A 24,762-nucleotide genomic window follows, 5' to 3' on the forward strand; every position below is an offset into this window, starting at 1 on the left:
TGGATTAAATTATTTTGAAACCTTCGGGTATTTAAATGGCAAACACGCAATGAGTATAAATATAAATGAAGTTCAGTTCCACGTCAAGAATGTTGGCACGGAGCTCCGATTAGGGAAAATTCCCGCTTTGGTGCAACACCCTCTTTTTTCCACCCAGAGTTTTTCCGAATGACAATAAAGAAATAAAGACTGAAGTTGAATGAACGACGAGCGCCCGGTGAGTGAAGGTTGCATTACCGCTTTGTGCACGGTGAACACGAGTGGTTGATAAACGCAAAACTGAACGAAGAGCGGCACTGAATGGTGAGCAGCACTGAACGGTGAACGGCACTGAACGGAGAGCGGTATTGAACGGTGAACAGCACTGAACGGAGAGCGCACGCTAAATGCACGTTGAACAGACGGCGTTTGAACAGTGAGCGAACGGAGAATATATCATAATTGCTACAACTGCTCTGGTAAGGGAATGGTGACTTACCATGATCTACAACATTTTATTTTAGAATTGAATTAACAGTGCGCTGGTTCTGATTCACTTACCAGTAAGAAGGAGTTATTTCAATTAGCATGGACAAACGATATTTGATACCATGGTACTGCATTGCAAGGTAATATCATTATGTTTGCCATTGTTTTTCATCATATTTTATTCTTTAAAATTAAATTGGGTCTGTTTGAGTGAGTTTGTTTTTGTTTAATTTTTTACCTCAATTTACCAATCTTCAAAAATTGCAATTGCATTTTAAAAGATAATCGTGTATATCTTGAATAGTAAGTTCCTTTGATTAAAGAATGCCTACATCCTTCGCTTTAACCTAGAGTAATAATCATGAGTAGGCCCATAGGTATATGGGACACCTCAAATTTTCATGAACTTTATCCTCGCTTCATTGAAGCGGGGGTATATCGAATACTCTTGTAGATTGTCAGGTTGTCTGTAGTTCAAGTGTTGTGCGCTCAGTATTTTGAAAATACTTTGAATGGCAGACAGCAGGCTTAAAATACTGGTTGGCCATCTTTAGCGATATGTCACCTTAATTTCATTTCACCAAATCATATGATTTCGTGTTTTATGAGATATTCTATTGTACGTGACACATATAATATTACATCGTACGTACAATATACCTTATCGTACATACGCTGTATATTATATATGTGAATTGTTGTCTCGAATACCGACCTCATGTAATATATCTTCAACTGGAAATAATACATTCCCACTTCAGCCAATTGGACATTGGAATCAAGATACTGAATATTGCTATGCTTATGAATTCTGTCATCCAGAGGATAGGTGGCTTTACTTTGGCAACATTAACGGGATGTTAACAACTCAACTTTATGACAAACGGAATGAATTCAGCTTCTCCATCGTCAACTTCCCATATTTAATTATATAGCAATATTTCATTATCACCTGCATATGGTGTTAAAATCGCTCAACTGATTCGAAACGCAAGACCTTGTTCTGCATATGGTCAGTTTTTAAATCGAGGCAGGCCACTGACAAACAAGTTTATGATAAAGGGGTTTGAACAATCTCGTTTAAAGTCAGCATTTCGCAACGATCGTGTTTGCCAATACAACTTATCATTGGGTCAAATGCTGTCTGTCTTGTTTCATACCGATTCTTAGATCGTTCTTGGCACAATGATTTTGACAACGGATAACTCCGTTTACCTGATCAAGATATAGGGCTCACGGTGGGTGTGACCGGTTGACAAGGGATGCTTACTCCTCCTAGGTACCTGATCCCACCTCTGGTACGTCCAGGGATCCGTGTTTGCCCAACTATCTATTTTGTATTGCTCATATGAGCAAAATTAATAGTAAAGATGGGTTTACGCGATATTGAAATACAAAATTTCTATACATATTTTTGGATATTCTATGTCCTTGAAATGTTCACTGGTAATCCGTCGCCCACAAACACAGGGAAAATGGAATCGTGTTAATCGTTCAAATAACGTAGAATAAAATAAAAATAATGATAATATAGTCAGGAAATGTGAACTTGAAATAAATGTGACACTCCTTCTCCATCTCTATTTGAGTAACAATCACTACACTAACACTTTAGTTGATTAATTAGTTCTTCCGTAGTGTGTGTTTGAGTTTTGTTTATGACATTTCCAGTGACAGGAAGAAGAGTCAAATATCTTCAGAAACAAGGAAATTTTTACAATAAAAAACTGCAACAAACTTGCATCCACAATGCCTTTGTTCATAAAGTTTACGTTTTCAGGTTAGTGATCAATTTATTTGGTGATTATGTGGGAAGATGACGATCATTTATGCCGACTATTGGCGGATAGTTTGATTGATGCTGTTGGTTTTCTGCCTGTCCAAATGTTAAACAGACGAGTTGACGATATTTTGTCAAACATATTCTACTTTGGAAGAAATATAGAAGTGATTAAGTCTTGTTTCTGTTGTTACAAAGATGTCCCTCCTGTTACATGTCAATTATAACAATTTTCTTATAATTATCCGTCACTATATACTAATGACCTCGATTTAAAAAAGAATGTATTACAAATTGTATAATTCTTTAACATAGTTGTGAAATGTATCTGTGTGTAATATCCTTGTATGTCCAAAATATAGAACAATATCTAGTTTAATTTTCCAAATTCTAAGGCTGCGTTAACAATAGAACGAAAAAAGTCATATAGATGTTAATTTGTCCGCATAAACCTTTCGTATGCTGCATGATTTCCATATTTTTAGTCTAATTATGCTACAAGAAGGAATATTTTGTTTAATAAAAGAATAATATTAATTTTATTGTGGTAACACCAGGGACCCACTTTTCAGCTGTATTGTGTAGTCTTTCATTTCTACTAAATGGGCAATTTATTTTTTGCATTTGTGTTGTTCATTCAAGGTTTTAAGGTAGCTCCATCATCATGTGACTTATCAATATTAATGGTTAAAACCGGAAAAACTTTATTACTTTCCACTCAGTATAGTTTAATCCAATTAATAACCAAAGAAAATATATATGTCACCTTAAAGATGTCAGACATACAAAAACAGAAGTATCCATCAACATCAGAAAATCACACATTTTCGTTAAACAGAATAATAAAAATAGATAAAAACTTGTTGAAATGACAAAATTTAAATATCAACAGTTTTAAAACACTGTTAATTCATAAATGTGTATAGATTAATTGTGGATATTAGGGAAACCAATGTATAATAGACATCCAGTAGAGGAAATTCCAGCATAGGAGTTGTTGCCCTTGACAACATTTTTAAAATCATAAATAATTGATTATCTATGGAAAATATAAACTTTTTCAGTATTATTAGTTTACCACATATTTTATTATATGCGCTGAATAACATTCCTTGGAAAGATATATTTCTATCATGTGCAAAATTTAATTTATTAAGATTTTTGCAAAAACCTATGACATCACATGAGGATCGATCAACCTTAAATAGTTTGTCAAAATAAACATGCTAAAATTACATAAGAGTTATCATTTATGACATATCATATCCGTAAGGTAGACTTTTTTTTAAAATGACCCAGATATGAGTTTTAGTAATATTAAAACAAAATTTGTGTATCATATATCCTTAAAATGTTCAATAGTAATGCGTCGCCCACAATGACGGGGAATATGAGATCGTTTCTACCATTCAAATACATGTAGCCTAGAATAAAATAAGGTTGATATTGTAATATGCTCAGAACATGTAAAATAATAATTTAAAAAAGCAACACTCCTCCCTCTCCCTCCCCATGTGATTAACAAGCGCTACATCGTCACTCTATTCAATTGGTTCTTCCAATTTTGTTTGTGATATGTCTAGTGACAGGAAGAAGAGATAAAAATATCTTCAGGAACAAGGAAACTGATATCAGTAAAAAGCTTTTACATTTCTAAATCAGAAACTGCGACGAACTTGCATCCACAATGCCTTTGTTCATAAAGTTTACGTTTTCAGGTTAGTGAACAATTTATTTGGTGATTATGTGGGAAGATGACGATCATTTATGCCGACTATTGGCGGATAGTTTGATTGATGCTGTTGGTTTTCTGCCTGTCCAAATGTTAAACAGACGAGTTGACGATATTTTGTCAAACATATTCTACTTTGGAAGAAATATAGAAGTAATTAAGACTGGGAGCTGGGCGGAAGGTTTTAGAATGAATGGAACAGACGTTGATAGAATGTATGTAGATAAAACTGCAATGGTGTCGGAGACACCGGAGAGGATTCCTAACCGATTTTGTTCTATCAAAATGGTAACATCAGGCAACATACCTAAAGGATACGTAAAGCTAATCTTGTTGACTCCAAACAAAGCAGAGCAACACATACAACTTGCTGTGATATCTGAAGGAGGAAACATGTTTATTTCAAGTAAAAGTTACGTAGCATCTTTTGTACAAAGAAATGAAGAAATACACGGACCTTGTGTAAGAAGGGTTGCACAAAATGGGACAGAACAAGATGACGCACATTGCCTGAGGTGTGCACACTGGCCGTCCGATGCCATGGAATGGCGTGACAGAAGAAGATCGCATGGATGGCCAGACCACGACATGGTCAAAGAAATATCCAAAAAGGGATGTTATGTTGTTCCAATTGGTCCTAAATTTATTGACGGAGGTGGATGCTGTTCATTTAACTCGATGTTGTGGAGATTGTCCTTTTCAGTTGTAGAAAAACGATTAGTATACACATTTAATGATACGCAGTTCCTGCTGTACGGAATTTTCAAACTGTTGGTCAAAGAGGCATTTAGAGAAACCCGTGATGTTTTGTGTTCATATTACATGAAAACGCTTTTGTTTTGGAGTATCGAAGAAACGCCAAGAGAACTGTGGAAGCAAGAGAGATTAATTTCGTGCATTGAAATCTGTCTCAAACGATTGATTATGTGGGTATCCGACGGATTTTGTCCCAACTACTTTGTCAGAGAACACAATATGTTTCATGGCAAATTAGATGAAATAGACCGTGAATCTCTTTTCATCCATTTGTCAGAACTGTATGGTGAGGGCTGGAGGTGCCTTTTGAGATGTCCATCATTAAGCCATGTCAAGGACGCTCTTCAGAGAAGAAGACTTGAAATTCTGACAATGCCCAACAATGTAGTTGACCCTGATGATGATTTTAGGGGATTGTGGTCAGATAGGAGGAATGATTCGAATACTTTTACGGAAGACATCGAAGATCAAGCGTTCTTCGGTCATCTGGAAGGCATCGTGCAAAGTCATCCAAATTTTAGAATGCTGGGGAATGAATTGAAGAACACAGTCGCCTTTTTAGTTGAAAAGGAAAGACAAATTGATTATCTAACGTACGACACTGTGACACTTTATCAACAAAAAACTTTACTGCACATAGCCTTGCTTTTGCTGTACAATGCTTTGAATGATACCTGCATATGTGCACGTTTTCGGTACCGACAAGCCAAACTGGCACTTGACTTGATGGAACTGACAAGTTCAGTTGATTTAACCAGAGGAAGACTAACTCAAGCAACAGCTTACTATTGCATGGGGTACTACACCAAAGCTTTGAAATTAATTCGGGAATGTGAAAACGCTTTCGAAGAAAACAAAGCCGTTCTTTATATAAGCTCACGGTATCCAAATAAAATCGGTGAAGAATACGTGGCCTATTTTTGCAATGGGAGTTTATCTCGAGTTGAGAAAGCCTCAATGGGTGTTTCATACGATTTTGAAGTGTTTCAGACTATGCCAATTCTTCCAAAGGAAATGATGTTAGAGATTCTTCTCGTAAGGCAATCCGGCACCATCCTTTCCTTTCCCCCTCGCCCATACGCATTATTCCTAAAGGCACTGTGTTTTGCCGAGAGCCACAACAAATCTACTGTGAAAACGTTGAGAAGAAAATTATCAGACATTCTTCCATTTTATCCAGAAGAAGCATTCCATCTCCTGTACATCATGTTAGCCGTGTGTGATACAAAATTAGATCGATATGATAAAGCTATTCAGAACTATTATTTTGCATACTGGCATAAAAAATACATGACATGGAGAGAAGAATATTGTTCTGAGTGGGATTCGTTGAATTCTCCGCTGTTGTACGTGGCATTAATGCTTAGACTTCTTATTTGATGTTAAATTTTTTTGAAGTAGACAAATTGCATGGATAGGTGAAATGAATTATTCTTGACGATATTGGGCAAAATTATACGTGTATGTATGTTTTCATGAAAATCCATACTCAGGAACATGTTCGCTAAAGGATAATGATTTTGAACTTTGACGTTCATTATGGTGTTGATTTGACTTTTCATGCATTCGAGTCTCGTACAAATAATCTTATGTCTTACATAAGTGGTGTAATTTTAAGATGATGTGTTGTATGATGTGGATTCTAAACGTAACCCATACTCTACTCTTGGTGAACTGAATAAAGATGTTTCTTGACACAGTAGAATTAACACCTGCATGAAATAAACGCACAGTCATATATTTTCAATAATGAGTTGTTTGTTTGCTATGGAGGAAGCTGTAGAACAAGGTCACTGGTCCGACAAAATCTATTCCTGTCCATCACAATTTTTGTTGCCTACAGTTCTGTGGCTGGCTTTATATTTTGTTTCTAGTAAAAGTTTATATTGTCAATGTTTTTGCCTTTGGTGTCTTTATAAATTGAAATGTAATTTTCTCATGAATGCAGTATAGTTGTGAACAATGCGCGTATGAATCTTGATAAATATAGTATGTCTATTTTAACGAATAGAAAATCCGACAAAAATGAAAGTGTAGATATGAAAATAATTTTCAGATTTGAAAATACATGAGAATATGAACTGCAATGATCCATGTCCGTCATACTTCATGAATGCATCATGGACATTATGCCAGCATGGAGCGTTGTACTTTATACATTTATTGCATGATAGTGAGGGATATATGAAGATTTTTCTTGGGTGAATAAATCTTCATATCTTCCAAACATTCATGCAATAAATTGTTTATTATTCCGAAACAAAGCAAAACTACAAAAGATGTTTCTTGACACAGTAGAATTAACACCTGCATGAAATAAAGTGCATTTGAAATTGAAGTCTGCTCATCTATACATTGTATGTACATGTGTAGTTGAGATCGCCCTAACGGTAACACCGCGCCGTCAACGTATTTCGGCAGACGGTACAAACAACGAAATACAGTGGTTTGATAACCAGTTTTTTAATTATTATTTCCATTCTCCTTGAATGCTGATTTAATTGCTTGTTTTTGTATCAACCAAAACCAGGCGATTTAACTGTGTATCAAGGACCCACATATTTTATGCCTTACGAACTATGAAAGTAGAATGACTCAGCCTTATTGTGACGTCACAATACACTTCGTCTACCTTGACGTTAAATTTACGGGAAATGCACGAGGCTTCCCAAGGGGTAAATATGATAGGGAGATATGATGTTTGAGAGGGAGATATGAAGTTTTATCATCCCTGGCCCGTGACTGTCTAGACCAATCAGATTACGCGTTGCATATAAATCTCAAACTGAGGTATAATAAAATATGTACACGTAACACTTCTATGGAATGTCAAATTAACATAAACTAAAATAATATCTTCAATCATCGAAAGATATTATCAATGCGCAACTTCCGAGATATCAGCTCTTCTGTGATAGAGGTACGTTCAGTGTTCCGTTGAACGCTTGGGTGGGTACAAGATGTATAATATAAATACTTATATAGACTAGCTATGTAAATACGGAAACAGTAATGAAAGCGTAAATTGTGTTTATATGAGCCGTTGGTATACATTTAACTGACCATATCAAGAATAATATTTGATTGAATTAGGGCATTAAATTAAATATGAAATAATTTTTTATTTTCTTCTGCACGAGTGATATTTTAATCAAAGAAAATTGATGATTATCGATTTTTGTTTGAGATATCTTATAATTAAGTAATCAAAAACTTACTAATATTGTGTGTCCCTGCAGTTTGGGTGGTTGCATGATGTCTTGATAATCGGACTTTAAGCAATATATGAAGGCAGTGATAAGAATTCGTACCCACGACATGTGGACGATAGTATATTTTTCGTCTCACTGTGCACAAGAGTTCCACAAAGGGAAAGAACTATTGGGCAACTCGGAAATTGCGTATTCATTTGATGCAATTTAATTAAAGATATCTTCAAATAATCAATAATATCGTCAAATCTACATTATTGTGTGTATTGATTGAATAGTTGATAGCCATAATTGATGCAGGCTATAATCAAATTGTTGCTTTCTTCAAATGAATTGATGATATCAACTTTATTCAATTGATGCACGCTATAAATTAAGTGAAGAAAGCATTGATTCAATTAATGCGTGCAATAGTTGAATTATTGTTCTTTTCGATAGAATTAATTATTGCGAGCATCAATTCAGTTAATGTACGCATTAGTTGAATCATTGCCCTATTCAATAGAATTAATTATGTACACAATAATTCATTTAGAGAGAGAGAGTAATAATTAAATTCCACATATTCACAATTGAATTAATGATCTCTTTAATTGAATTGTTGCTCTCTTAAAAGAATTGATGCGCGCATTCTTTACACAAAATCGTATTAGATAATGAAAGGTATCTTCATTTGAATTTAAGAGATTGTCAAACCATTTATACCTACCTCAAAGTTAAATTTTGCGAGCAATAATTCCACCATATTGATGCGTTCATCAAATCAATTATCACCTGTAATAATGAAGGCAATAATTAATTTCATGCGAGCATCAATACATTGAATTATTGCACACGGGAATTGAATTGATAACATATTTCGTATCTCGTTATGAAAAAGTGGTTTTTATAATTGCTTTCAGAGCATTAATTTTTGAAGGCAAGTGGCAGGAACATCAAGGCAATGTAGAGGACCCCTAGGACTATCATTTACTGCTATCAGCTCGGGGTTGTAGTGGTACCACCCGGTGGCTCCCTGGGGTCGGGACATATTTCGAGTCCCTATTTCTACTCTAGGAGGGGAGACAGGGACGATGTATCCATTGATTGAGGTAGAGAATACTAAGGTGTACTTGACGCCATGTAAAGAAAAGCTCTTAGATACTCGGAAGTATTGTTTAGCTCACCTGAACTTTAACATTTTTCGCATCTTGTAATGAGAAAAAAAAGTTTTATGACTGCTTTTCCAGCAATAATCTTTGAATACAAGGCGGAAGGAACATCAATGCAAGGTAGAGGACCCCTAGGATTATCATTTACAGCTTTGAGTTTGGGGTTTTAGTGGTACCCCCGGTGGCTCCCGGGGGTCAGGACAGATTTGGAGCCCCTATTTCTACACTAGGAGGAGTGATGGGGGCAATGACCATTGATTGAGGTAGAGAATACTAAGGGGTACTCGATGCCATGTAAAGAAGAGCTCTAAGATACCCGGAAGTATTGTTTAACTCACCTAAAGAAGAGGTTTGTGATATTCGCATGTATTGTTTAGTGGTCTGAATTTTGATATTTTTCATACATATATCTCATATATAGAGACTACTCCATTTCTAGACTTATCAACTCACGCATCCTGTTTGAAGCCGTAGAGGTACCACCTGGTGGCCCTAGTGGGTCGCGACAGATTGATGGTCTTTACGTCTAGTCTTTCATCTATTCAGGAAGGATCAAAGAGACCATTGAACCTCGTACGGGATTCTAGAAGGTATTTCATTCCAAGCAGGCAAAATAAGTGTTGTACCTTACGGTGTTTAAGATCGCCTGAAAAATACATCTTTAGATATCCCCAATTGGAAATATGGGAGAAAGAAATGTTGCTGTATTTGAAGATAGTAGAAACCTGATGGCATAAAAATGCTTTTGTGTTTTCAGGAGCGATGGCATATTTGATCTCTTTAGATTATTTCATAGCTATATATTTTACATCAGAAATTTTGCAACCATAAACGGAGGGGTGATGAGTCTTTGAGGAACAAGCAAATTATTGATAAAAATGCAATGGCCTTCCTTAGAAAATTTCGCTTAGTACAGAGTATCCCTAGTATTGTGAACGAACAGCAGTAGTTACTATGGATAATTTATATAGATTTAGCTGGCGACCGCCATTTGATTTAAGTGGTGACCGCCATTCATTATCTGGCGGCGCAACTTAATTTAACTGGCAGAAGCCACTTTTTATATTATGGTAACCGCCATGTAATGAAGTTGATTCAGTTTTGCTGATTTAGCATTTTGTATTTTTCGTTTGTTTTGGTTTTGATGCAAATGGGTTATCGTAAGAGTGAGTCTTTAGTTGCTAGTATAAAAGAGACCGGTTTGGCTGGCTGTAAGTTAAATGGGACACGGTAACGACATCAGCCGGGTGCCACGTTGATAGGTCCTAGAAGTTCAGGGGATGGTTATTTTCCTGTCATATTTGATGTAGGACATTGGGAGAAATATAACTACTGAATTAGGAGTTTGTTTGGAAGGCACATCTTTTTCTTAGCCGGTAAGCGTTTTTTGTTTGTATTCTGATAGTTCGTGAGTATTAGTAATTAGTCTAGCACGGTCTTGTTATTTGTAAGTTCTCGGTTTCTTGTTTGGTTGCAAGTTGGTAGTTTTTTTAATATAAAATTAATGTCAGTGCGTACATGGGTGTTTCACAAAACCAGTTTCAACCGAAGGCAGGCAGAGAGTTGCGGGGTTCGGATATACGTATGTCCATGCGGATATTGTGCTACGTAGAGAATAACCCGAGACTTGGGAGGCATCGTAACCCTGGTATATTGTCAGGAATTGACGATAGCTCGTGAAAGGCTTGCATGGTGGTGGATTGTTTTCCGTTCTGGGTGTGCTTATCGCAAGTTGGCGGGAAACCGGAACAATGTCTTCAGAGTGCAGATTAGTTACATTATAAAGTTAAAGTAACTCGAAATTTAGAAACAAACTCAAAGAAAATTATGACCCCTGGGTCGAGGAGGCCTCTTCTGGTGGACTGTTAGTCCCCGTGGGTCTCTACAGCCCAGTAGCTAAATACTTCGTTACTAGCTTGAAAATACCGATGTATATTTAATTGCTGCGATAAAATGTAGAAATTCATTTCAAAATTAAGGAATATCTCCCCCATGCATAGCTCTTATCCTTGGACGAATTTGGCTCCAGTTTTTGGCACTCTAGTTTTCCTTTTAGCTCCTACAAGTTTATTGTTATTTCGATTTTTCAAACTTTCGGCTTGAGCATCATTGATGAGACATTATTTTTCGAAATCCGCATGTGGTGCATCAAAATTGGTACCGTATAAGTTTTACATATTACTGAAAAGGAGCATTGGATATTGGAACTTTTTCTAAATTTAACTACTTTTGAATATTGTTTTAACTTGAAAAGTTAATACCTGTACATTTTGCTTTACATCTGATACGTACTATCGAAAATTTCAAAAGAACTGTTTACAACGTATCAGATATCTATATTGCCAATTGCTTATTCGTGTAAATTTGTGTTGAGAGTGAAAGGAGTGAGTGTGCATATGTTTTTTTGTATTATTTATTCATTTAAACAATAAATTTGTACTTGTTTATTCTACAACTTATCGTTACTCTTTGCTCAATCTGAAAAAATCCAAAAAGAGCTCATTACACGCCACTTATTATCTGGTGGTAGCCACTTAATATGAATGGCATCTACCACATAATTCACCAGCGGTCACTTAATTCAGTTGGTGGTCGCGAATTGATGGTCGTTTTTACTTAATTTATATGACGACCATCACTTCAATTACTCTTAACCAATTTTTATTCGCGGCTACTTTATTTCGCGATTTACCTGAGGTAAACTTGCTTGTGGCGAGTAGTTTTCACGATCGACTCTTTTTCGGGTCTGTGACAAAAATTGAAGGACTGGTTCGCGACCAGAGATATTCACGATAACGAGGTTCTCGCGAGTCTCGCGAAATTTTATCACACCCGAATAATAGTTGGTTTACTGTATCTAGCTTTCTCCTATTTAAAGAAATATATAATCAACTTTGTACTGCTGTATTGAGCTCCAAATTAACATAAACTCAAATAATAAAGGATATCTTTAATTATTTGAAGATATCTTTCAATTCATTTGACGTGCAGAACTAATCCATTATATATCTCTACAAATAATTAATGATATCTTCAATTCTGAATTATTGCGCATATTAATTGAATTGTTGATAGCATTAATCATTCCGCTGAATTGATGAGGGCTATAATTGAATTGTTGCTCTCTTCAAATTATTTTAGTTGAAGAGAGCAACAATTCAATTATTGCGCGCATCAATTGAATTGATGCGCGTTACAATTCAGTTGAAGAGAGCAATAATTCAATTATTACAAGCATTAAATGAATTGATGCGCGCATTAATTGGATTATTGCTCTCTTCAATTGAATTGTTGTGCGCATTTAATTCAATTATTGATATCATATTAATGCGTTAAGCTTCCATAGGAGTGAAATATTCTCGTGAGGGACGTTAATCAATCATATTAATTATTAGATTATATGAGACATCTTATAAAGATTATTAGATATCTTTTTAACAAGAGGCCCACAGGCCTTATCGATCACCTGAATACTAGTGAAAAAGTATCACTACTTCCATGGGCTATGAAATCTAGAAAAAATCCTGTTCTGAATATCTAAGCTAAATTCTAATGTTCAGCAACAGTATAAAACAATATGTGTTCTTAAAACTTCACTGCCTTCAAAAGTGCATACACTGATGAAAGGCTTTAAATAATAGGTTATTAACTATTTAGACTCATCCGTAAGTCATAACCCTTGGTTTTGATTGAAATTCACCATTTTTGGTACATTCTTTTCTGCATTTCCTAATTATGCATTTAAATTTCATACAGAATCAGCACACTTACACATAAATACTATATACTAAGTTTGCCCACCTGGAGTCAGAACCCTTACTTTAGTGATCATCAAATTTACAATTTTGGTGACAGACTACCTGCTCTATCCATTTAGTTTCAACAGCACTAAAGAAGATGTTATTTAAGTGTTTTACACATAAACACTAGATACCAAGATTGGCCCCGCTCTGGGGTCAGAACCCCTACCCCGGGGATCATGAAATTTACAATTTCGGTAGAGGCCTTCCTGCTCTCCATCATCATGCATTTATTTTATTTATTTATTTTTTTTTTTACACATGTGCGGTTCTTGAGAAAAATGTTTTTTAAAAAATTGGTAAATATTGGGCAGTTTTTGCCATGCCCCTAAGGCTCCAGGGGTGTAGGAATCCTGAAATTTACATTTATGTCCCCCTTGTTCCAAAGATGTTTCATACCAAAAAAGAGAATTGGAATGATTGTTATCAAGAAACAGTTAAAAATGTTTATCGTTTACATATGTAATAACTGACCATTTTGGACCCACCCTGATACCAAAACCTCTACCCCTGGTATCATCAAATTTACAATTTTGGTAAAGGACCACCTGCTCTTGCTAAATATCTATTTAGTGCCAATATAGTATCAACAGCACTAAAGAAGATGTTATTTAAGTGTTTTACACATAAACACTATATGCCAAGTTTGGCCCTGCCCTAGGGTCAGAACCTCTACCCCGGGGATCATGAAAATTATGATTTTGGTAGAGGCCGTCCGGCTCTCCATCACCATGTATTTAGTTTTTCTTACATGTGTGGGGTTCTTGAGAAGAATATTTTTGAAAATTTGTCACTTTTTGCCCCATCCCTAAGGCCACAGGGGTGCTGGAGACCTGATATTTACAATTTATGTCTCCCTCGTCCCAAAAATACTGCATACCAAATTTGAAAAGAATTGGACTGGTAGTTATCAAGAAGTTAAAAATGTTTAATTGTAAACGCACGACGGACGACGCACGACGACGACAACCGATTGTGATGACCTAAAAATAGAAGATATCATAAATTATATGAAATATGTGGCGTGATATACATCCTGATAAGTATGAGTGCACAGACACACATACAAATACACATGAGCACACAAAATGATTGATTGATTGCATATTGTTTAACTTCCCACTCGAGAATATTTCATTCATATGTAGACTTCACCATTCCTGGTGAAGGGTTGCAAAATTTAATGATCTTTATTTTATCACAACTGCTGTTACACGGGACCTCAGTCTTTGCGGTCGAATCATAATGACAACGTCATTTAATTGCCTCTTACGACAAGCAAGGGATATGAGGACCTATTTTTGTCCAGACTCCCATGGGATGCATAATAAAATCAAACAAGTTGATGTTACAGGGATTTCAGCTGTCTTGTTTAAAGTAAGTATTTCGCAAATTCTGTGGTCGTTATAATGATATAGTTTGTCCATATAACCTTTCATTGGGTCTAATTCTGTTTGACGTGTTTCATACCGATTGTTAGGTCGTTCTTGACACACTGAATTTGACTACGGATTATTCCGTTTACCTGATCAAGACATAAGGTTGAAGGCGGGTGTGACCAGTCGACAGGGGAAGCTTACTCCTCCTAGGCACCTGATCCCAACTCTGGTATATCCAGGGTTCCGTGTTTGCCCAACGTTTTATTTGGTATTCCTTGTGGAAGTTATGAGATTAAAAACATTTCGTGATATCTGTCTTACAGAGGATAAATAACACAAACTGTGTACACTTACATTTGTAGGTATTAATTTATCTTAATGTATTTTGTTGTTTATCTGCGAGGATGAAAGCAATGTTTGATCAAGTTTTGAGTAGATGGTAAGATGAAATATCAACCTATTGTATTGTTGATTTGATGAAAGAGTCGGATGTTGTGTGTTTACTCAGGAAATATGACTGCCCTAGCCCTAAATTATCCGACAAATTCTCTAATACAAACGATCTGGGACTTTTTTTCCCCAGGTATTAGAGTACGCGGTTAATGTTTCATGCCATTTATGAAAGAGATGAAAGGTGAATATAACGAAGAGTGATCAATCTCATAATTCCTACAAGCAATGCAAAATAGAGAGTTGGACAAACACGGACCCCTGGATATACCAGAAGTGGGATATATGGACAAAATTGATTTTCCATCCAACAATCAACTGATGGGATACGTTAATGATGTCTCACATTGATGACAACAGAACAATTATTGACTATTGGACTTCGGATCCTCGGCATCAATTTCAGATCATCTGTGAAATACCTAAATGATTTTGTTTTTACAAAAGATTAAAAGTCCATGGTAGTTTTCCTTTATTTACTGTTATGAAAATACGGATTTATATTCAATTGTTATAAAATTTAGAAATTCATTTCAAAATTAAGGATTATCTCTCTCATGCATAGCTCTTATCCTTAGACGAATTTGTCTCCACTTTTTTGGCACGCTGTTTTCCCCTATAATAGCTCTAAAACTTCATTGTTATTTTGGATTTCAAACATTTCGGTTGAGCATCACTGAAGAGACATTATTTGTCGAAATGCGCATCTGGTGCATCAAAATTGGTACCGTACAAGTTTTACTTTACTGTACATAGTTCTGTAAAATGCCCTCACTTTCGAATCAGTGGATACAGAAAGAAAGTGCAAATAATGAACAGTGATCAATCTCATAACACCTATAAGCAATACAAAATAAAAAGTTGGGAAAACACGGACCCCTGGACACACCAGAGGTGGGAGCAGGTGCCTAGGAGGAGTAAGCATCCCCTGTCGACCGGTCACACCCGCCGTGCGCCCTATATCTTAATCTGATAAATAATAATGATGATTGAGTTATCCATAGTTAAAATCAATGTGCCAATAACGGCTTAACAACCACATGCAAGCGATAATGGAATATGTGAAGTTGACGATGGGGAAGCTTATGACATCCCGTTTTTGATAAAGCTGGGTGTTTTGAGTTATCGTTAACATCACTGTGCAGTAAAATATGAAAAGAGAAACAGATGTGATGTCTTTATTTCGAGTTCACTGGGATATATAAAATCGAAAATGCATGAAAATTAATATTTTCAATAGATAAAACCTCGTCGATGTACTAGTATGTAAATGTCGAGTAAGGATTTTTTCTTCTGATTTTAAAGCTTTTGAATAAATTCTGCCCCATAATATACAAACATCAGCTAATACAGGAGCACAATTTGTGCCCAAGTAAATTCCACCGGATTATTGCATCTAATGAATAAATCCAGCATCTTTTCATATCAACTTCAGAGTACTTGTGCGTATGATACAAATGGTGTTCATGGGTAACAATATAATGACTGATCACAAAATATGAAAATTTCTGAGTTCCATTTTTATTAAAGAAACATATCAAGATATCTAATCTCTACATTATCGCTAGGAATGGTTGTGTGTAGTGTTGAAAAGTGGTGCATATTGATGTTGTTGTTTTGGGAAAGAAATTGTGATTTCAAATTTTAATAAAATTTTAAAAGATTTCTTAGACTCAGAGAGATTTTTACCTGCAGTTTTTTGCTCTTCTCTTGGTTTCCTGTGCCGTCATCAGGTACATTTTTTTTTTATCTTAGGACTATTATGTCCTTTGCTCAGGTAACGGCTTTGCAAAGCTATGTACACTGTTGTTTCACAAAATGATCATTGGTAATGGTGCTGTCTTCTAGGCTTTTATCTGCGACAAGAGACAAATCATTTAAGTAATGCTACGGTAAGATATACATCTTGATTAATAAAGTCGAAGCACGTCTAATACTGTGGAATCAGTAGAATTCGTGGTGGCTCAAATTTCGTGGAATTCGTGGGTACCCCTCACCCATGAATTTACATCCTCAACGAATAAAGACGAAGCAAACATTCCAGAGTTATCTTTCTTACAAATATATAAATCCACAAAATTACGTCCCCACGAACCCGTAAAAAATCAGCAATCCATGAAAATTGGCCCCCACGAATTTAAATGATTAATTTAGCAATCCATGAAAATTGGCCCCCACGAATTTAAATGATTCTACAGTAAGTAAGTTGGAATGATATAGCTCTAAACTGATCAATAAAGAAATGATAAACTCTTCACAGTACCGATACACATGTGACAGGAAATGTATGTTGATCTTCCATTTCTTCTATATTATGTCGTTATATATGTGAAATACATTATTAACCGTTAATATGCTGTACAGCGTGACCGTGTTTGAGGGCGAAGCAAACAGTATTAGCATTAGTATGTCGATCAGAACACAAAATATCCCGAAGGTAGCACCTAACGTGTGAGGACAGAGCTCAATCAAAGTATTCTAACTTTAGACGTTTTTGATTCGCCTACTCATTGAATGCGGGAAACTATATGCAACTGATGTAAACAGTGCATTGTGACGTCATATTCAGCATCGGTGTTTAGCATAAACATAGGAGGAGACAAGTTACAATTGCGTCACTCGAGACCAGGAGTGATTATAGGCCCTATATAAGAAAATAATAAGATGTACATGCTTTTACGGATTTTATGTACTAACATCTCAGAACGACGAGAAATACATGTCCACACGCTAGTATTTGAATCGACGCCATTGGAACCAACATTTTCAAGTTCCATAGGTATGGTTTAATTTTTCATTAGTTTTCTATGTTTTCCTTTTAAACATGTATATACGTGTTACCTGTAGGGAGAGCTCCGCTCGCATAGCCCTTCGGGCCGTGAGAGGGCTTCGCCCTCTATAAAATATAAAAAGCATAAACAGGTATCGCATTTGTGTTTTGCAACAATATAGTGGTTGGGAGAACGCTGCTATGTACTATTTTAAAATTAAAATATCTTGCATTTATAGTCAAGATGAGATTATGTCTCCCACCCAGCCAATTAGTTTCTGTATCTAATTTTTGCTTTGTTATTTAAATAAATGACAAGTTTTTACACATTAGCATGTTATTATTGAAATATCATTCTTTTAAAGAGGTTCGCACTTGAGATTTGGAGTAATGTCAATTTTTGGGGAAGTGTATTTTTGATTTCTACATTGAAGGAGAATTAGGAAATTAAAAAGAAATACGGGTGTCGCAACAATTGTTATTGAGTTGCAGTGTTCTAAAATGACCTTTTCGCACTTAACATTTATTCAATTAATTTAAAACTTGACTTGTCTGTTGAAGTCAACAAAACATAAGTGACACAAATCAATCCTTAAATCAAATAGATACACAATCAAGTCTTCTAACACTAAAGATAAAAAAGTTTAGTACTAGTAATGGAAATGAGTAATGACCTATTTGCATTTGATGTAGGAATAAGTTCATGATGTCAGATTTGAGAGTTTAATAGGACATATTAGGAGTAATGTCAATTTCTAAAATTTCACATAATTTCTGAGGAATTGTCTTAAAATTTAAAATGGAACTAAAAAGTGGGGATTAGAGACCAAAATTTTTAAATTATAGGCGAAAATACTGAATTTTAAATTTTATACAAAATTTAGAGTAAATCAATTCAAACTTTCTTTTAGAATCGGTGTTCTGTTTGGAAAAATATATCAACCAAATTAATAAACTACAGCTTTTGAATTAATTCTAAGTCTCAACTACTTGTATCATAAATTATAAAACTGAAATACACGTATAAAAATGGAGGATATATTGGATGAAACAGAAACTATAAAATCACGCAGATTTAGAACGTTTTGATTAATCAATCCTCCCGTCATAAAATATAGTCCCTGCAAAACCCTTTCAAAATTTGAATTGACACAATTTTTTTGGTTTACATTTATTCCTTTTTAAAGACATCTCATAAACTTTATAAACTATCTTATAAATGTTATGATACGGTAGCTTCTAAAATCTATGAAATGTCTTTTATCCTTGATATGATATCTTACAAAATATAAGATATATCTTGTATAGTTTATAAAATATCTATTAAACCTCATAAGATATCTTATAGCTTTCATAAGATATCATTTTTATAAGATATCTCATAGAAGAAAGTTTATACGATATGACATATACTTTATAAGATATCTTTTAAAACATTTTATCTTATAAAAGAAATTTTATGAGACATGTTATATATTTTATATTATATCTCATAAATTAATTTTTATAAGACATCTTATAAACTTTCAGAATTATCATATGGATTTACTATCTTTATAACATATTAGATATCTCATAAAGTTAATGAGATATCTTATAAAATCAATTATGAGACATCTTTTAAAATATATTAGATATGTTTTATGTTTTATAAGATACCTTTTATTTTTGAAAAAATGTACTTATATGAAGCAATCGTAACTACTCGACAATTTCCGTAACCGAAAATGAACGGTTACGGAAAAGGACGAGCGCGTGATCCGATTGTTACATGAAAATGGCGTAATATATTATTATGACGTCATGTTTGCGCGTTAAAGTTGGGTTGTTTAGCGAAATTTGTTGATTTTAAATAAAATATGAATAAAGTTTAGAAAACCAAACACTTTTGCATGCAACAACCAGATCTATATTTTGCATCCTTAATTATCCGTTAATATTCTTCTTTCAAAATCAATTTGGCTGCAAATAATATGCATTTTTTTTAAAAAAATGAATGCGGAAATAAGATGTTTTCGATATGCAAAGTAAATTAATGTTGTGTATGTTATAGAACTGAAGCAAACTGTTCCTTCATTTAACCTCATAAACTTTTACTTACTTTGCTATTTAATAAAAAAAAAACAACCAACAACCAATACTTATTTAGCTTGCCATACAAAATGCAGAGGATGCCTGCCTTTTGAGTCATCGAAGCGGATCAAACATCCTCCACATTGTAAGTGGGGATTACTCTACTTTCGTTTTTTAAGATCACGGGAAAATGTTCCTATACACATTTGAGATTTAGAATGAAAATCGGTACATGCATTGACATGCCCACCGACTGATGTAATTTTCATATATCAAAGATGAGCACAATATGGAGAGAGAAAGAGAGAAAAGACAAAAGAGAGTTTTTGGAACTACTCTTTGTTGACGATTTAAGGGAATGTAAAAGATACAAACACGGACTTCTTACCTCATTTCTAAATATATTTACTATTTACTATGCTGGCTGAAGTTACACGCATATTACTTGACGTGTTTCGCTATACCTAAGAAAATGCTTTCTCATTCATGCAACATTTGTATTGTTTAGTATCACGCTCTGTTTAATATATGTCGTCAGTCAGACAGACGTGTTTTGATAGAATGTACCGGTACATGCATACTACGTACACATGTAAGCAGACCTGTTATATAGGCATTGATGTACAGGTGTTTACAGTCATGAGAAGGGAAAAAAAATGAAAATTCAAGCATCATCTTATTTTTCGTAATTGTTTGCATAGGAGGACATACATCGAATACTGCCTTCGAAAACATGAATGTGTTCTACTCAACATTTTTGGCAACTACACGCATTATTTTCCTCAGTTAATAACACAAGATCCTTCCGTAAAATGTCTACGAACACGGAAAAGTTGCATGTAAACGCATAATGCATTTTTCACAGCATGTCAGTTTTTATTATACTTTGAACCCAATGAGTATAATGAAAGGTGAAGATGACAAACATTGATCAATCTCATAAATCGAATCAATTAAGAGATATAAACACAACATGCAGGTTATAATGGAATATTGCTACATATGAATATGGGACGTTGACGATGGAGAAGCTGAAATCAACCCATTTCTTTTAAAGTTGGGTTGTTAGTTTGTCGTTAATATCTACTTTAAATAAAATATCTAAGTATGAAGCAGAAGTGGACGACTCTGTGGTGTCTTTTATTTCGAGCTCACAGGGATATATCGAATCGACATATGAATGTTATATAAATGAAGTTATTATTGTTAATAGATAAAACATCGTCGATATATCTAAATGTCGAATTGAAGGCCACAAGAAGATATTTTTTCTTCTCAGGTAGAAGTTTCTGCATACATTCTGCTTCATATGAATATAAAAACAGGTCGGTTAACAAAGGAGCAAAATTCGTGCCCATGGGAATTCCAACAGCCTGTTGGAAGACCTGATCACCAAAGACCACGAGGGTATTGTCAATGAGGAACTCTAGCATATTTTTTATTTCAACTTCAGAGTACTTGTGTGTGGAATCAGAGTGGTGTTTAACAAAGTAATTATTTGGATGACTGATCACTAGATATGAATATTTCCTTTTTCCATTTTTGTTGAAGAAGCAACTGTCTATGATATCAAAAAGTCTAGTCAGAATGGATGAAAAGTATAAGAGGAATACCAAAATCCTGCATTAGACACATCAAAGAAAAAGTACGTACCATCTATTTTTCAGTGTTTAGTAAACCAGAAGTAATCAAAGAATTAGATAGGCAACATGAAGAATATGTTTTGGTTCCAGGTGACAAAGCTAGTAACAACATTTTCTCTCATATCTACGTATGTAAGATACAGATATTCTATGAAAGAAAGGTATGAAAGATATTTCTATCTTTCATATCACGTGACGTTTATTTTTCATATCCCATGACGTAATAATTAATACACAACTAGCTTGCAACTTACCTCGCCTCGATTGACGAACAATAGCGTCCGCAAAGCTCTTGTACAAAACATGACAGATTGTAATGTTCCTGATAATCTTCAGGTGTATGTGACCGGACAAATAAATACATATTATTTGGAACAATTACCACACACTCAACAACAGTAAAAAATTCTTCATATCGAAAATTAAACGCTGTCGAGTATATCTATGTCATCCGGTGCATTATGTAAGTTCAAAGAAACCCAGCCCACACGGTCTACTTAGTTCTAGGGCTACCTCCACATTCACTTTGCCAACGTCTACTGTTCCTATATGCGAAACAGTGCCTCCAATGTCCATGAGACTCGAGTCCTTGCACGTGTGGAAAACGATGCCATGCCCATATCCACCAACAAAAACCACTTGGAATCTCTCTTCACATACTCGTAATTAAATAATTAACTGCTCAATTAATATCAATATCAATGCTCCTTTAAGAAGAAAGCGTGCAGTTGTATATTCATATTCTGATTAGGTCTGTCAAAATGTTTCGCGCTGATGGACTGTCGAGTGACGTCACACATCACCCTGATTATTGATTTATTGTGTACTTATTCAAAGAGGAATGACTCTAATACAATTCACTTATACACTCGTAGGCTGATGTTTTTGTCAGCAACGTAGTTGCCAAAATGAAGGTCGTAGAATTCGATTCTGATGATAGTTTTAATGTAAAGCGAAAAATTAATTAATTGGAAAATTCTCAAAATGGCGTCGATAGGCACAAGGAAAATGGAAATTTTCTAGAAATATGAGAGAAAAATACTCTCTTATGAGTTGCCACGAAATATTAAGGTGATGCCACCCTCCAGGTTGCAAAAAAGCTGTGAAATCCTCGGCAAAGCCTCGAGTTTCACAGCTGTTTTGCAATCCTCGGGTGGAATCACCTTATATTTCATAGCTACTCATAAGAGAGTTTTATAATCTTTGTAAGGCTCATTGTTCCAAATGTGTTTTAAACGAACTTTGCATTAATTCCACTTTTGGTAATCGTATACTCCAACTGCAATTTCAAAAGATGAAATTATTAAAAATGATGTTTCCGTTTTAGACACTTTTAATATCCCAGTCTATGGGACAGATGAATATGAGTTACCATACGTATTCTGCATTCGCAACATTCACGAAAACTCTTACAAAGACAAATACATTGCTGGATCGAATAAATTATCTACCAAGCTCCCATGTTTGCTTCTCACGAACATAATGACAGCTATGACGTAGAAACTTCAAACGTACTATGCCACAACATTTACCAGAAGTGGTGTAAATCAAATGTAAATTCTACCGGTAAAAGAATTCTAAAGAACTTTTAGTAAATTTGAAATTTCAAAACTTTTCTCAAATCATCAACATCAAAACGTATGACGTTTCAACACTTTACACGACCATTCCTCAAGATGAATTAAAGAGTAGACTTTTTGGCATCATAAACAGTTGTTTGTTCAACAAAATCGAAAAAAGAAATATTCATATGTAGTGACAAGTAGTCTTTGGTGATCATGTTTTCCAACAGTCTGTTGGAATTCACATGGGCACAAATTGTGCTTTTTTGTAAGCTGACCTGTTTTTATATTCTTAGGAAGCAGAGTTTATTCAAAAGCTTTTACAACAGAAGAAAACAATCTCTTGGTATGACCTTCAACTCAACATTTAGATATATCGACTACGTGTCATCAATTAAGAATATTCATTTTCATTGGTATGTTGATTTGATATGTCCCTGTTCACTCGAGATGAAAGGCACCAAAAAGTCCTCCACATATGCTTCGTACATGGATATTTATGAAAGAGCTATATTGACAGAATAGACCTTCCACCCATCAATCAACTAATGGAATAAGTCAATGATGTCTAACGCTGACAGAAACAGATCACGACAATTATTTATTAAAGTATTTGACTTCTTGGCATCGAAGTCCGATATTTATTATAGACCCAGATCCCAAATTTTACCAACGATTAAAAGTGCGCGTTCATTTTCCTTTCTTTAGTATTATATTGATAATATATCAATGTGCGTATCTTACTAAACAGTGGAACGAACCTTCATTGTGTTCTAGAAATTGGGAAGTTAATTCTTGGCACAGTCCCAGTGGTTTAATATTTAAGTTTGCGCTACGTCAAATTAGAAGCACATCCATCCTTTAAAAGATCATCTCTCTGTATTCGTGATGCTCTCGGGATTTGCATTGATATTGTTATGGCTAATTTGTGATGGTGGTACGTGTGGTAAATGATGAAATATGATAATCGGTTATTTTTAGACATTTTATTAAATTAATTTAACATTTACTTTGATTGTTTTAGCAGTTAATGGATCGTCCTTTCAACATACAGTATTTCGACGACAAATTAGTACTACAAGGAACCTGAAGGTTTGGAATTCGCCTTTTTCTTCTTATGCCGTGGCTGATTTGACAACCTGCTTTAACAAGTGTCACAATTCTAATCAGTGTTTCTCTGTGTTTTTCGATGAAGATAGTTCCAACTGTTCTATGTTTAGTGGAACCAGTGAAGTGGACGGATTTGTTGAGAACCAGCAATATTTCATCGTTGTCAACAAAATCTTCCCTGCGGATTTTATCGGTGAGGTTACAAAAAGTTTAGAGGTAGCATAATTTTACTCATGAATATTATATAGAATACAGCGAAAATTCGCTTTCCAATTCCATCTACTTAAGTTTTTCTAAGAATCGGCACATTCACAATACTGCTAATCTAAATCCATTAAACTCTATAGATAAATGAAAAGGTGATTATAACTACATGTTATCTATCTAGTACATTCTATAAAGAATACCAATCGAGAAAAGGACAAAACACCAGCCCCTGGAAACACTAGAGGTGGGATGAAATACCTAGGATGAGTAAACAACCTTTGTGTACCTGTTGTACCTGCCATGAACCCTTTATCTTGATCAGGAGTAACCTGTAATCCTTAACTTTGATCCCGAATGGTAACATGACTTAAACTCTACATTACAACTAGTTTCCATTATCAATATTTTGCGTTTGTTTACGTTTAAATGTTCTTGCTCAATCCTGATCGGGATATCATTTGATTACGCACACAATGTTTTTTTGTTCATTTCTTTTTTTACCCTTTTTTATGCATATAGATAAGGAAGGAATCAAGCTAAATCATATGCATAAAAAACGTTATAATCTTCACCAGGAGTGTCGTATATTGCATAGGGGATGCTTATTACTCTGAAGCACCTGCTACCGCCTCAGATATGTCCAGGGGTCCGCGGTGGCTCTACTCTGAT

General features: G+C 34.9%; 1 long non-coding RNA gene across 2 annotated transcripts; it reads left to right on the forward strand.

Moving 5' to 3' along the window:
- Positions 1-3,909: 3,909 nt before the first annotated feature.
- LOC125655017 (uncharacterized) lies at positions 3,910-24,473 on the forward strand. 2 transcript variants are annotated; one of them, XR_008797086.1, is made up of 7 exons: positions 3,910-3,966; positions 8,851-9,039; positions 9,178-9,448; positions 9,539-10,475; positions 23,801-23,868; positions 23,972-24,079; positions 24,275-24,473. It is a non-coding gene; the product is annotated as an uncharacterized LOC125655017 (long non-coding RNA). The 2 variants fall into 2 exon arrangements; XR_008797087.1 differs by lacking the exons at positions 23,801-23,868; positions 23,972-24,079; positions 24,275-24,473 and having other exon boundaries at positions 9,539-11,554.
- The last annotated feature ends 289 nt before the right edge of the window (positions 24,474-24,762 follow it).

Source organism: Ostrea edulis, chromosome 7, assembly GCF_947568905.1.
Source record: "Ostrea edulis chromosome 7, xbOstEdul1.1, whole genome shotgun sequence".
In the NCBI taxonomy this organism is placed as follows: domain Eukaryota; kingdom Metazoa; phylum Mollusca; class Bivalvia; order Ostreida; family Ostreidae; genus Ostrea; species Ostrea edulis.